The 6504-nt window shown below is 52.7% G+C and overlaps 1 pseudogene; it reads right to left on the reverse strand.

Moving 5' to 3' along the window:
* Positions 1 to 829, reverse strand: part of LOC102474470 (non-POU domain-containing octamer-binding protein pseudogene) — a 17109-nt pseudogene extending 16280 nt beyond the window's left edge.
* Positions 830 to 6504: the final 5675 nt, after the last annotated feature.

Raw genomic sequence — 6504 nt, forward strand, 5'->3', positions numbered from 1 at the left:
GCGTGCGCTCGCCAGACAGACAGAGAGAGACAGAGAGACAGAAAGCGAGAAATCACCCCCCAGGGGGGATGGTCATGCCGCAATCCCTTCTCCTTCATTCTCCTCTCGGGATCTTGGCCACCGGGTCCGGGACGTGAACCACGGTCGACTACGTGGGAGTCCAGTGACATAGCCATTATGCTAACTGCTGGTCCCATTGGAGAGGTTTTTGCTATAGGGCATGTGTGCTTATCAGAAAGACAGAAAGTGAGAAATTAGCCCCCAGGGGGGTTGGCCACACTACAATCCCTTCTCTTCCATTCTCCTCTTGGGATCTTGGGCACACACATACATGCGCCCGGCGTGAGTTTAAGCCACTAGGTCCGGGATTCGAACCACGGTCGACTATGTGGGAGTTCAGTGACATAGCCATTATGCCAACTGCTGGTCCCTGTATATTTAAAAATAGCTGGTTGAAAGGACTTTGAATGTTCAGAACACAGAGTAGTGATAAGTGCTGGAGATGGCGGATATAATTTGATCATAACGAATTGAACTTATGCTTTGAAAAGCCACACTGTACCCCATAAATATGTGCAGCTATTATATGACAATTAAAATATTCAATAAAATAATTAGGAGCTCAGCGTCCCCAGCTTCACCAGGGTCTTCCCACACACCGCATCCCGATTTACGGGATCGCATTCTCCCCACTCGACGCCGTCACTTTGATAGCGGACACCGGCCTGGCTGAGCGCTCAGCTGGTGCTGCAACAGCTGGCCACAGGACGAGGCCCTTCAGGGGCACTTGGGGTCCTTGAGCCAGCTTTTCTTTCACTACTTTGTCCATGAGGAGCAACTGGCCAACCTCATATTTATAAGCTTTCCAAAAATGTTTGAGAGTATATAAACAGGGCCAGCCCTGTTGCCTAGTGGCTAAGGGAACCAAACCCCACAGCCAACTATGGTTTGAGTTATGGACCCAGTGGCTTGAAAAAACATTCTGGGAGCATGTGTGTGCTCCAAATCCCAAAAGGATGGAGAAATGGAGGAGCAGGGTCATGGTGTGACCACACTGCGTTGGGGTTACTTCCTCATCCTCCCTTTCTCTGTCTCTTTCTGGTGGACTTTCATGTCCTCTGGTAGATTTCATATATGTGTGTGTGTATATATATATATATTTTTTTTTTTTTTTTTTTGGACTGCAATTGACCATGGGTAATTGTAATTACAGAAAACAGAACTGTAACTGGTGGAGGGAGCAGAAAACTGAGGGAGGTCATCCCAGTAACAGCCCTGGGTCAGTGTGACATTTTGCTTGGGGTCTAGTTCTGAGTCCGTTTTCAGACCTGAAACTATTGACTGAAGAGGTGGCTGGCCCAGGAAAGGACTGCGATGCCATGGCAAATATGGACTTCAGCAATCCCCCCAGTGCTCCCTAAAGGGACCTGCGTTTATATGGTAATTGTACTGTGGGGAAAACATAATCCTGGGCATTTCAAGGGCTGCTGGATCCAGGGTCTGAGCTGGTGTTTTGATGCAGAGGTCTGAAGCATTGTCATGGTGTCCCGATAGAGCAGGGCGTAGGGAGTTCTGTCCAAGGACCCAGCTGGCAAGGAGTCACTGTGCTCCTGAGCCCATCTGGTGGCCGTGTAATTGAGAGACATGCTCGGTGGTGTGTAACCTCCACATAGGAACCTCGGCCTGCAGAGTAACCTTGGGCCTGTGAGCTGAAGGCCAAATGTGGCATCTGAAGCTCACCCACATGCAGCTGGAATAGTAAATAAAAAACAGAATCGGCATTATCCTGGGGAAAACCGGGAATGATGCCATGCTTAAGTCTGTGAAGGATGCAGGGATGGTGGCCCCTGTCATATTTCCACTAAAAATCACCTGGCCTCTGCAGCAGCTGGATGGGTTCTGGAGAACGTATCTGACCCACAGCAAACCCTTGGAAGTGACAGCTCCCGTCGGTAGCTTTTCTGCCAGACACAGAGTATTTGCTGGAGCAGATAAATCTGAGGTTCAATGTTTACAGCCCCTAATTTGGCAAATAGGTTCTTAGTCCTCTCAGTTAAAAAAGAGGATTGACAAGCGTTTCATTCACATGCAACAGGCAGTAACATTCGGTTTCAGTTTGATAAGAAACCAGCTCATCTGGAGTCCAAACCGCCTCTGTTCCCTTCGTCAAGTTCTCAAATACCAGCTCAATGTTCCTGTTGCTTTAAATCACCGAGGGCCAGGTTCTGAGCACCTTGGGATCACTCCTTATTGTCCAGAGCCTGTTGCGACTTCGAAAGATCCAGTCCTAAACTACTCAGCATCACCGCCCTGCCTTGTCCATTCCTCTTCATGGGAACCCCAACCAAAGCTCTAGGCCGAGCTCTGTCCTTGCCTCCCTATTTTTTGGGAGAAGTTTTTGCTATAGGGCGCGTGCACATGCCACAAAGACAGAGACAGGGAGACAGAAAGTGAGAAATCACCCCCTAGGAGGGGATGGCCATACCACAATCCCTTCTCTCTCCACTTTCCTCTTGGGATCTTGGGCACGCACGCACACATGCATGGTGTGAGTTTAAGCCACTGGGTCCGGGACTTGAACCACAGTCGACTACATGGGAGTTCAGTGACATAGCCATTATGCCAACTGCTGGTGCCCCATGTGGTCTTACATAGTGTGCTGCGTCTCTTGTTTCTGGAGACCTGTGGTGTAAACTTCCTCCTTCATGACAAAGATTTCTGTGTCCGTGCGTCTGACCATTCCTGATTAAAGCAAACCCCAGGTACGTCTGTGTAACAGATGCTATGCTCTGTGGGATCCCATGTGTGTAAGTCAGGGATTCCATAAGCCTTTGGATAGTGGTGATAGACAAGAAAGGCAAACCCACACTTAGAATAGATGTCTGTTCTTGGGAGAATAAAACGCTGACCTCATAGGACAGAAGGGACCTCGTGTAGACAACCCACCACCACGTGAAGATGGTTCCCTCCCGGAACAGTGCCTTACCAGGTTGGCATTGGTCCCTGGGCTGGCGGATTGAACCGTCCTGGCTAAGTGTGAATCCATGCAGGGGGCTCGTCCGTGGCCTTGGTCTCTGCCATGGTCACTTCACTCATGCGTCCGCTGTACTGCACTGGGGGCGGGCACTGGCACAGGTGGGCTAGTACTGACTGGGAGCCACAGTCTGCTTGGTGCCTGTTCCAAGGCGCTTGCTTTCTTGGATCATTCCTGGTACCAACGGTGTGGCTGGGCTCCCCAGAAAGCAGATATGAGATAGGTATACAGGTGTTTTATTGAGTAACACCTGCAAAAGGAAAAGGGGGTACACGGTGGAGCAGGGTGAGCAACAGATGACGACGTGAATATGAGAAAACCTCTGCCAGCCCAGTGGGGCAGCCCCGGAGCAAAGACTGGTACAAGGCCAGGCCCTCGGGCGCCATCTTGCTCTTTCCGAGAACAGGGTGACCTAGCTCCAGAACTGGGCCAGGTCCTGATAAAGTGAACTGAGGCTGTCTGTGAGCCACACTCCTTGCAGGTGGACATGTCTTTGGAAGGAGGACCTCGACAGCACATTCTCCTTGTTACCAGCAGCTCAGACTCCTCAAGAACCAGGGCTTGGACCACCTCACAGGTAAGCTCTGAGACCAGCAGAGGAGGTTGCTGACGATGGGGCAACTCAGACTGAATAACAGAGGGAGGCCACCAGTGTAGAGTGGCCCCCAAACCAACTAAGGTGATGAGGTCTGTCCTTCATGCCATAACAGCCCTCTCCCAGAGAGCCCCAGAGCCTGTGCAGCGACTGTACACTTGGGAAGTGGCGGGCCCCACGGGCTGGGCTCGGGCAGACACAGAGCTGCTCCTTTGAGCGAGGACGGCTGGCAAGAGGAACGTGGGGGACCGATGGCCTCCACACCTGGGCCGTGTTCGGGGTCAGCGTCAGAGTCTGATGCGCCCATTCAGAACCTGTGAGGTCATACTCTCCTGGCGGGCCCCAGCCAGTGTCTGAGTATGACGGTGGCACCAGGGCTAGGCTGTTTCTGCCCAACAACGGACTCCTCCAACCGCAAACCTTGGCTCTCTCTGTCCCAGGGCTCCCGTGGGTGGGCAGAAACTCGATGTGTCAGTGCTGTGGTCTGGTGGCTCCTCACCCCCATCCACCTTCCTCCCCTTTCCTTTCATAGGCGTCACTCAGCACGGAATCTTGTGCCCACCCAACTCCACGTCAGCTCTGCGTCTTCTGCTTCTCAGAGAACCTCCCGAAGAGTCCGCACGGCCTACCCCCTCCGAGGGTCTGTCTGACAGCAGGTCCCTCCTACATGTCTGTGGTCTGACCGACTGACCGGCGTTGAGTTCTAGAATTCTGCTTGTGTTTTCTCGAGGGGGTGGCCTGCAGGCCTCTGGGCAGGACACACTTAACAGGGGAAGCCTGGCAGGCAACCAGAGTCTCTGCAGAGTGTCTGTCTGTGATTCTCAGGGACAACTTCAAGCTGTAGGACTTTGCCAGATGTGGCTTCTGCAGTGTGGGCTCCGCATCTGGGCAGGCTGTTCCCTCCAGAACCTCCCCTGCTACCCTGCGGGCCAGGTGCGGAACGACCATTAGATTAGGTTTCACAGACTGGACAGCAAGGGGTCACAGAACCCCAGCGCCTCCAGGAGCTCATTCTGGAGGGCAGCCGGGCCCGGGGAGACTGGCAGCAGGGGCAGCACTGCTGGGGACAGAAGGCCCTGCCTGGTTTGGGGGGCTGCACACTTGGTCATGAAACCGAAAGCAGGGAGCAGGGACATTCTATCAGAGGCCTTTGTGGCCACAGAGACGGGCTCCTGGAGAGAGCAGAGAGCAAAGAAACGAACACCTCCCTCCGCCTCCCAGACAAAGCACAGACTGACCATTTCCCAGTGAGGGAGTCACTGCCAGCGACCCACACCTGGCTGTGCCTCCTCACTTCTGTCATTCATTCTATTCAAGACAGCCTTGTGAGACTACCCCTCCTGCAGGCTGGATAACAGGGAGATATTGGCAATTTTGTTGCCAACTTAAAACATAGAGTTAAGTTAGGAGTAGAGGCCTAGTCATGCACCCACATACTATAACACACAGCATGTATGTATGTCCATACGTATTCAAGCAGAATTACGCGTAGAGACGGGGAACTGTATGACCACGTGTTGGTGCTCAGAGCCAGTCTGCCTGGGTCCATTCCAGGCCCGCCATTCCCTACCTACGCTCCTCCAGGTCCCTTCTCAGGGGCCTTTTCCACAGCCACTGTTCTTGGAGCACCCGCCAGGGCCAGCCGCCCGACAGAGCGTGCGTCCTGCGTCAGGTAACGCTTCACAGCCACCGAGAGTAGGTACAGTATGATCTCCTAGTTACAGGTGAAGAAAGGGGCACAGAGAGGCCGAGTAGCATTTGTGGGGACACACAGCTAGTGAGTGACAGGTGGGATGTAGCCTCGTATCTGTCAGATTCACGAACCCATATTCTTGAACACTTCACAGACCACCCTGCCCTAACCCCCTGCATAGTCCCCAGGGGAGTGGAGTGGGGCGGTGTGTGTGTTGGGGTGGGGGAGTTAAAGAACTTATTTAGAGAGCTCTGGGCTGAATGGCCCCTGTGTAACCCTCAGGATCAGATATTGGCTTTGTGAGGGGTCTGGGGGACAAAGGACATTTTAAAAAATTAGTTTGCTATTGGGCACATGCATTTGCCACAGAGAGGCAGGGAGAGGGAAATTGAGAACTCGTCCCCCCAGTGGGATGGCCATGCTGCAGTCCCTCCTCCACGCTCTTCTCAAGGTTTTGGGCATGCACAGACACACCCTTGGCATGTTTTTCAAGCCTCTGGGTGGAAGACTGATGGTGGAGTTGGCCGTGAGGGATCCAGCCCACTTAACCCTGCACCACGTGCTGCCTGGACTGGGGCACTCTTTAGAAGAAATAACGCAAAAAAAAAAAAAAAGTTTAATTTTGCAAAAACACGTCCATAGGAACGTTGCTAAGACCTCTCTCTGGCCTTGGGAAAGCTTGTGCAAGCTTAATTAAGCTTCATTAAGGTCCTGACGCCCATAGGTCCCAGGTCTGCTGGTGCGTGCGCACACACGTTTATGTGAAGCCTCATGGTGGCCATGACCTTGGCTGAGGGCCCAGCAGCTTCCTCGGGTGGCTACTAGGAGGAGGTACTCCCCAGAGGACTGCAGAGAAAGCCTCACTCTCCCGGAGTCCCTCGAGAGGACCTATGGGTCCCTCCAGAGCCATTCCCGAGGCCCATCTCTGAAGAGAGAGGGGCGGTTACCAAGGAGGGGACCACTGGAGGAAGCGCACGGATTCTACCTGAGTTATAACGGGAAACTTCTGTTCCTTGGCAAAAGTGCTCTTGAAATGTGTGTTCCCCGACCTTGTGGAAAATTCCATAAGTGAAAACTAGCTAAATGTTTAAACTAGAGACATACAAAGTTTCATTCATATTTAATTCAGGTTTAGAATAGGGAGCAGCTCTTGTGTGGGTGCATCCGAGCTCCGAGCTGTGA

Source organism: Tupaia chinensis, unplaced genomic scaffold, assembly GCF_000334495.1.
Source record: "Tupaia chinensis unplaced genomic scaffold, TupChi_1.0 Scaffold000708_1, whole genome shotgun sequence".
Lineage (NCBI taxonomy): Eukaryota > Metazoa > Chordata > Mammalia > Scandentia > Tupaiidae > Tupaia > Tupaia belangeri.